Here is a 9,629-nt window from a genome sequence, read left to right as displayed (position 1 = left end):
ACTCCAGGCTCCGTAAGTCCTTCCGCTCCAAACTTGATACCCTCCTTACAGATATCCGTGCCCTTGATGCCCAGAATCAATCCTCCCCTTCCCCTGCCTTGGCCGACAAACTCTCTAACCTTCGCAACTCGCTTAAGGAACTTTTGTCCTCCCAACATGGCCGCTACATGCGCACGCTGAAGCTTAACTACTATGCTAACAACAACAAGGCTGGCAAGCTCTTGGCTAACCGCCTGAAAGCCCGTAGAACCAAGACCAAGATATCGTCCCTTACCCACCCACATACCCACAATACTCTGACTAACCCTCAAGAAATTGCTGATGCATTCGCTGATTACTACTCCTCCCTGTACAATCTAAGGTCCTGCACCTCTACACCCCAACCCACGAACACCACTATAGACTCCTTTTTGTCCAAGCTACGTCTTCCCTCCCTATCCTCCACACAATTGGAATCCCTGAACCAACCCTTCACTACCGAGGAGATCTCGGCGGTGGTCCGCTCCTTGCCCCTTGGCAAATCTCCGGGCCCGGACGGCCTATCCTCGGAATACTTTAAGTCCTTCCTCCCTATTTTGTCCCCACACCTCCTAACGACGTTCCAAGCCGCAGCTGTCAGTGGCTCCTTCCCCAAGGAGATGCTGTTGGCCCATGTGGTTACTATCCCCAAACCTGGCAAATCCCCAGACTCCCCTTCCAATTATCGCCCTATCTCCCTCCTCAACCTTGACGTTAAGATTTATGCCAAACTCTTGGCATTCAGACTTCAACGTATTCTCCCTTCTTTGATTGCCCCAGACCAATCCGGCTTTATGCAGGGCAGACAGCCATCGGACGCTACGCGACGTATGCTTAATCTGATCCACCATTCTGGGGCCAGTCGGACGCCTTCTCTTCTTCTGTCCATAGATGCGGAGAAGGCGTTCGACAGGGTCCACTGGGGGTATCTCAGGGCAGTACTGCACAAATTTGGGTTCCAGGGCCCAATCATGTCATCCATCCTGGCCCTTTACTCCTGCCCCTCGGCTAAAGTTTTGACCAACGGTATGCTCTCCAAAGCTTTCCCCATTACAAACGGGACCCGTCAGGGCTGCCCCCTGTCACCGTCCATCTTCAATTTGGCCATAGAACCACTGGCTGAAGCCGTACGTTCACACCCGCATATAACTGGTTTCAAATTGAACCGACAATCCCACACTATCAACTTGTTCGCGGATGACATAATACTTTCCCTATCAAATCCGACAGTATCCCTCCCCTTTGCCCATGACCTCCTACAGCAATTTAGTAATGTCTCCTTCTACAAGGTGAACTTCGCCAAGTCTGTCATACTCGACCTGGGGGTGGGGCCCTCGGCCAAAAAACACCTATCTACCTCTTTGCCCTACGTTTGGACGGATCAGAGTATACCCTATTTAGGGATCTTCCTTGCACCCACTGCCCCCAAAATGTCCTCCCTTAACCTGGACCACCTTTTGACCCAACTAAACAAAGATGTGGCGTCCCTGGCTAAACACGAGATTTCGTGGGTGGGTAGAGTAGCCACCTTTAAAATGCTCCTACTACCCAAAATCCTTAACCTTTTCTGGACCCTTCCAATCCCCCTATCCGCCCCTCAACTTAACAGACTGTCCTCATCCATGAGACGCTTCCTGTGGCAGGGGAAGCGAGCCAGATGTGCTGCAAAATACCTCTCTCTCCATAGGAGAGTGGGTGGCCTTGGCCTCCCCGTTATTGAGGACTACTATAAAGCCTCTATACTCACCCAACTCTCATGCTGGTTTAAGGACCCGAATCACTCCTGTTGGGCTTCATTGGAGGCATCCTGCTCGCACACCCCCGATCTTTCCCTCCTACTGTTGGCGGACTCATGGATCCCGATTAACCTCTCCAACCTCCCACCCCCCACCAAAGCTTCCATCCTTGCCTGGAGGTCACTGATCTCCCACTCACAATCAGACTCTAACACCACCAAGGTTAGAATACCTATCCCAACCCTGGAAATACTGATCCCCCACCTATCCCTCAACCATCTCAAGACAGGGGACATCCTTTGGGTTGATCAACTCTATACAGGCACGCAATTGATGACTTTTGAATCCCTCTCCACCAAGTATGGTCTCCCGGCCAAGGCCAGGTTCTCTCATTCCCGTATCTCTTCCTTCCTACTGAGGCATCCCCCCCGACTATCACTGTTAATTTTCAAGCTTGGAACCACCTCACTCAACCAAAACCACACACGAGGGGCATTTCCCTCTTTTACTCCCTGTTCCACCATAAAACGCAGCTCTGTAAGACTCCCTTCATGCATCACTGGGAAACAGACTTAGGTAGAGAATTTTCCCTTGCCACATGGGCTCAGGCCTTTAAATTTGCCTACTCCTCCTCCCACTGCATTAATCATTGGGAAACGTTCCAGAAAATCCTGACAAGATGGTATAGGACCCCCCAACTACTGGCCAGGTTCTACCCTTCCTTATCTCCACTTTGTTGGAGAGGATGTGGACAACATGGGACCATATTCCATCTCTTCTGGTCTTGTAAATCGCTGACTAGTTACTGGAAGAAAATCTTCTCCATTGTCTCCCAAATCACAGGTAAGATGGTGGACCCCGACCCAGCCCTAGCACTTCTCCTGTTGGGCTTTGACGCCATCCCACCTAAGGCAAGAACACTGACCTCACACATATTGTTAGCCTCAACGCTAGCTATTGCACGTCACTGGCGCAGTTTGTCACCTCCCAACCCTTCGGAGGTGATCACCCAAATCCACCTTAATGGCCACTACGAACACCTATTAGCCTTGCGAACCTCCTCCCTCAAAACCTTTGACACCACCTGGAGCCCTTGGTGGCAGTGGCGGACTGGATCCCCCCCGCCGCCGCTTCCACCTCAGGTCCCCCTCCCGGGAAGCCTCAGTCCTCCCCCTTCTGGAACCACCATCCATAGAGCAGAGCCTCCCCCCCCCCCTCTCCCCTCTCCTTTTCCCCTCATTCCATCTACACATCCCTCCACCTTCAGACCGGTATGAGTACTTAACCCCCTCTCCTTTGACATTTGTGGTACAATTGTTTGTTTCTTACTTACTTACCTGTTGATTACTGTTGTCCTGCCTACGTTGGTATATAGCTGTAACCCATGACCGCTTGTATGTACGTTTGTTGATCGTGTTATTCATGTTTATTCTTTTGTTCCAAACATTGTTCATTCTGGCTCTGCGGCTGCGTCCGAGAGCGTGTTTTCTAACTCATGTCTTTTTTTGAAAAACCCAATAAAAACTATTTGAAATAAAAATGTATACAGCGCCAACACTTGGTATCCAGCAACCAGCAAAAACAAACAACAATTTGTGAAGAGTAATGAATAAAAAATGCAGCGCTGATAAAATAGAATAAACAATATAAAGTGCAGATCATATATCAATACTTACATAAAAGCAGTCCAAATATATTGTGCAAATTAATACAAAAGTGTGCAAATTCACAAAAGTGAAATTGAACTAATATACACTTTACAAAAATAGGAATTGCAAGTTTATGTGCAAAATTATACAAATAAAGTGCATGAATGTGCATATGTATGAAAACATATACATTTAATAAACAATAGTGGAAACATATGTGCAAAAATATGCATGTATATAAAGTGCATATGTTTTTATGCAATAAAGAAAAGAATAGTCTATGATAAAAATAGTTTGTTACATCCACCACAAAGTGCAGAGTGCAGATAAGTCCTCCTTAGTTGATCCTAGGTGTATGACCACCACCAATGATATAAGTGAATCAGAGGCTTACCAGATAATGAGGACCCAAAGTGTTAGTTTGTGCAGAAAATTAATAATTAATTCAGAATTTGGTTGGGATATTTCTGGGTCTCCGTTAAGATTATAGAGTGAACTATAATAGTGACTGAAGGCATCTGCTATATCCTTAGGACTGTAGAGTTTGGCCTTAGTGTGTGGATGTATTCAGTGGCGGAACTACCAGGGTCGCAGCAGTAGCACTTGTGACTGGAGTTCCGCCACTATGGGGGGGCCGCCTGTTCTGTCACTGCGAAGGGACAGAGGGGTCACTGTGGGAGGTGGAGGCTGGCCCCTGTCCACCCATTATGTCACTGCAAGAGGAGGGGGTGGTCACTAAGAGAGGGGGGCCCATTCCTGCCCGTTCTGTCACTGTGAGGGGAGGGGGCCGTCACTGCGGGAGGTGGGGCCGGCCCCTGCCCACTCATTCTGTCACTGCGAGGGAAGGAGGCGGTCACTGCAAGAGGAGGGGGCCCATGCCCATCCGTTCTGTCACTGTGAGGGGAGAGTGCGGTCACTGAGAGAGAAGGAGCCGGCCCTGCTTGCCCGTTTTGTCAGTTCTCAGAGCCTGTACTGGCAATCCTGTCTACCTTGCACGGATAGGAGACAGTCGATCTTCTCCTTCAGCCCCTCTCCTGTGTGCACCGCGGGAAGTGTGAAGCCCAGCATCCAAATGATCAAATTCTTCTGCTGAACTTCACCCTTCCCCCTGTGCACACAGAAGAGGGGTGGGAGGAGAAGGGGCAGATCAGCTGTCTTCTATCTGTGTGAGGTAGGAAGGACTGTTAGTGCAGGCTCTGAGTCTGAGCTGTATGAGGGAGACACTCTCAGGTCAGAGTACTGCTGGCTGGCACTGATAGGCAGCATTGATGAGCACTGATAAGTGGCACTCGGTCGAGATCCTCTCTTTGCCTCCACAGTGTGGCGCTGTTTGTATGGCCTGTTAAAGTACTTTGCATCTCCTTGGATTCAGTGTTGACTACTGAATATCGTAAGTATCAAGATGTATTTGAGGTGCAAGCTGGTACTTTTCCTTTTCATCATCCATATGATTGTGCCATAGACTTGCAACCTGGAGCCATTCCCGTGGCAGGGTTTATCCTCCTTTGGTTGTGGAGAATAAGGCCATGGAGGAGTCTGTTGCGGATGCGCTTTCCCAGGGGGCACTTTCGCAAGTCCTTTTCTCCGGCAGGTGCCGGTTTTTTCTTCGTAAAGAAAAATGGGGGTGAGTTGAGACCTTGCGTTGATTATAGGGGCCTCAATCACATCACAGTCAAGAATGCATACCTGATTCCATTGATTACTGAGTTGTTCAACCTCCTCAAGCTTGACCTAATGGCCGTGTGTAACCTTGTAAGGATCAAGGAGGGCGACGAGTGGAAGAATGCAATTAATAACAGAAACGGCCATTACGAGTCTCTGGTCATGCCCTTTGACTTGTGCAAAGCATTCGCTGTCTTCCAGGAGTTTATCAATGATGTCTTTCATGATAGGTTGCGTGGTAGTCTATTTGGATGTCAGACGCATGCTGCAACAGTTATGTGAGAATAATTTTTTTCGGTAAGCTTGAGAAATGTGAGTTCCACCTGTCTCATCTTTCCTTCTTGGGCTACATCATTTCTGTTGAAGGGTTCACCATGGACCCTCAGAATGTTTCAGCTGTTCTACAATCGCCTTGCCCAAGTGGTCTCCATTCCATTCAGCATTTCCTTGGGTTTGCCAACTACTATCCGAAATTTTTCAGGAACTTTTCCTCTTTGGCCAAACCTATCTCTGATGTGACCAAGAGGGCAGCGATTCCCAAAATTGGACACCTACTGCCATCCAAGCTTTCGAGGCCCTCAAGTCTGCTTTTGCTTCGGCTCCTATTCTATATCATCCCAATGCTGGTTTGCCCTTTGTCCTAGGAGCTTGATGCATCTAAGACGAGAGTAGGCACCCTCCTGTCTTAGCGTTGGACACCTGATGGACCCTTACTTCCTTATGAGTTCTACTCCAAAAAGGCTATCTCCAGCTGAATGCAATTATGAGAGCTATTGGTCATTATCCTGGCTCTCCAAGAGTGTAGACACTTGCTCGAAGGTTCTGCGCTTCCAGTTCTCATTCTCACCGATCATAAGAATCTGACGTATCTCTCGGGGGCCAAGAATCTCATACCCCGTCAGACCAATTGGGCCTTATTCTTGTCTCATTTTAACTATGTTGTCTTCTATTCCCCGGCTCCAAGAATGTTAAGGCTGATGCCTTGTTCCACTAGTATTCTCAGTTGTCCATGGAGTACTCCGTGCCGATACCGGTCATACCTTCAGATTATATCCTGGCTGCCATCCACACCAACTTAACCTCTCCTCTTGGGGAGCAGATATTGGCTGCTCAACCTGATGCTCCCACAGAGAGACCAGTTGGCAAATGTTTTGTACCTGAGGGGTTGCGCACATACCACAATTCCAACACTGCCGGTCATCCTGGTATTTCCAGTCAGTTCTGGTAGCCGTCTCTCCGCACTGATGTTGCTGCGTATGTGGCTGCTTGTTCGGTCTGTGCCCAGAACAAATCTCCTCAGCACCTTTCCTTGGGCCTACTGCATCCATTCCCAATAGGGAACATCCCTGGTCTCACCTGGCCATGAATTTTATTGTGGAACTTCCCGCGTCTAGAGGTTACACAGTTATCCTCATGGTGGTCGACCAGTTTTCCAAGATGTGCCACTCGACCCCGGCTTGGATGACTACCCACTTCTGGACTCGGCCCCGGCTTGGATGACTACACGCTTCTGGACTCGACCCCGGCTTGTTCCTGATCTCACTCCTCATTTTTGATGTGCGTTTATTGCTGTTTGCTCCAATAGACTGCTCTTTTTTACTTGCATATCCGTGTGGTCTAGTTTACTGGCACCCTGACACTGCCTTTGCAGCTTATACCACATTTGTTATAGTAAAACATGAATACTGTAAGTACAGCATGCAGATGACCAATAATGGTGGAGTAGACCGAAAGCTGCAAAAGCTTCAATTTATGCAAGGGGAAAAAACTGTAAAACTAAATTTGGAAGATTTCCTGATACTTTATAGTTGTCATAGCTTGTATTAAAAATGTTTATATAGTGTCCCTGATAACTGGCAGTGGAGGGTGCTGAGGAGACCAGTCACCCAACAAACGCTACCCGGATCACATGAATAGTCTCCTTAACAAGAAATGCTGCTTAAAAAGGATGTAAAAGAAGTGCGCATGCGCGACTGCTCTGGAATAACTCCCAGAAAATAGGCGTGGCACTCCTTCAGCAAACCCACTTTCCCAAAAATTACCAACCCTCTTACCTCCACCATAAATATGACAAATTCTTCCTAGCTAAAGCAGAAAACAAAACAAGAGGGGTAGCTATCTGCTTTGCTAGACAGCTTCACTTCTCCCTGTCCAAAACCATTACGGATCCTAAAGGACAGTATATTCTCGTCTCAGGAACAATAGAAGGCTCCCTGTATACCTTTGTCTCGTATTACTCCTCAAACAAGGGCCAAGCAAAGTTTTTCACCACTATGCTCCACAAACTTAAACCCTTTTTGAGGGATTTGTAGTCTTGGGAGGGGACACAAACATAGCGCTAGACCACTCTATAGATAACTCCAGACTAGGCACCCCAAAAAACAAGCACCTACCCAGGCAGAGCACAAAAATAGCACAATCTATTTTCGCCTCAGACCTCACTGACATTTGGAGGGAACTCAACCCAAGGACCAAAGATTACACTCATTACTCCGCCCCACATCGAACATACTCAAGAATAGACCACATCTTTATTAAAACTGCCTCCATTCACCTTGCACTGAAATCTAAAATTAGGGATACCGCACTCTCGGACCATGCGATGGTCTTGCTAACCACATCCAAAACACAAAGTTCTGCTCATGCCTTTAGATGGTGCCTCAATGAATCCATCTTAAGTGACCCAGTCCGCTGCACACTTATAGCTGTCTCCCTTCGGGAATGTTTCCAAAATAATGACACCGACACTGTCTCCTCCAAAACACTATGGGCCACACACAAACCAACGATCAGGGGGAAGTTCATTCAGATCTCATCTCAACTCAAACGAGAGCATAAACAGATGATTGCTTCTCTGACTAAAGAATTTCTAACCCTGTCCAAACGACACAAAGCTAACCCATCTGTAGACACACTTGCTCAACGAGATTCCTCTCACTTGGCACTGAATTTAGCGCTAACGATGGAAGCGGAAAAACCCCTCAGATGGTCAGGTGCTCGCCTGTATCATCAGAGGGACAAAATTGGTTCCAAACTAGCCGCTAAATTGAGCCCCAAGTTTCACGCCACTGCTCTCCCTAAGAGTCGCACTAAACAGGGCGTCCTGACACAACACCCTCAGAAAGTGATGGAGGCCTTCCAGAAGTTTTATTCCAATCTTTATTCGGCTCCAAATATGCCCCCTAAAACTTTGGAATAGATTCTTAATGATATCCATCTCCCCATATCGTCGATAGAACATTCTAAACTGCTGGATCTCTGAAGCTGAAATTTGTGAAGTCATCAAATCTCTAAAACTAAACTCAGCCCCTGGCTGGACAACTTTTAGTACTCTCCTCACCCCCTACATGGCCTGATTTTTCAATTCCCTCTGTAAAGGGCAAGGTCTAGGCAGAGACTTGAACTAGGCCATTATATCCCTGATCCCGAAACTGGGGAAAGACTTGAATGACGTCAGCAATTACCGCCTGATATAGTTAATCAATAATGGCCTTAAAATTCTGACCAAAGTATTGGCAAACAGACTCTCTTCCTTTATCGCACACTATATTCACATAGACCAGGCAGGGTTTATACTGGACCGCCAAGGAACGGATCAAATACGGAGGGTGATAGACATAATCTCTTTAATCAAATCCCAATGGGACAGAGGTAACAAGCAGGAGGGTTACCTCCTTTTGATTGATCTTCACAAAGCTTTTAATTCAGTCTTGTGGCCCTACCTGGAGAGATGGGGCTTTGGCCCAAACTTCCAGGGAATCCTCCAATCCTTATACTCTACACCCACAGCCCAGATAAGAATGACTGAGCAATACTTTGACTTGTTCCAGATCTGAAAGGGACCAGGCAAGGCTACCCATTATCTCCTATCATTTTCGCTATTGCAATGGAGACATTAGCTATCGCAATTTGGAACCACCCGAATATCAAAGGGGTCTCATGTGGACCTCTACAACACAAATGAGCTCGCTTTGCTGATGATCTCTTACTATTTGTTACCCCTCACCTCTACACCTAATATCCTTAAACTCCTTCTCAAATTGGGACAAGTTTCAGGCCTACAAATTAATGTTTCTAAATCCACAGCATTGAACATTTTGGTTCCTGACCGCCTAGTAGATCTTATTTTCCCTTCACTTGGAACACTCTCTATATCCCATACCTCTATATCCCATACCTCGGTGTCAACCTTCCCAACTCCATCGACAAAATGTATTTGGTAAATTATCCTGGCAACTTAAAAAAACTAGAAGAGGACCTTAAAATCTGGTCCAAATTTGATCTCTTTTGGATAGGGAGAATCAATACCATTAAAATGACCTTACTGCCACATATCCTCTATCTTTTTAGATCTCTCCCCATCCCTCAAAAAATCATAACTTGACAACCTACAATCTAAAATTGTGTGCTACTCCTGGGGCAATAAGGGCCACCGTTGCTCGAAATCCACACTTAATAGGCGGAAAGAGGAAGGAGGCTTAGGACTTCCTAACTTATGGTGGTATTACCTAGCGGCGCAACTTTCCCAGACATCGACGGTTTACTCCAGAGGTCCGAAACCGGA

The sequence above is a fragment of the Pelophylax lessonae genome (assembly GCF_965119305.1).
Source record: "Pelophylax lessonae genome assembly, chromosome: 4".
NCBI lineage: Eukaryota > Metazoa > Chordata > Amphibia > Anura > Ranidae > Pelophylax > Pelophylax lessonae.
Note: the sequence above shows the minus strand (reverse complement) of the source record.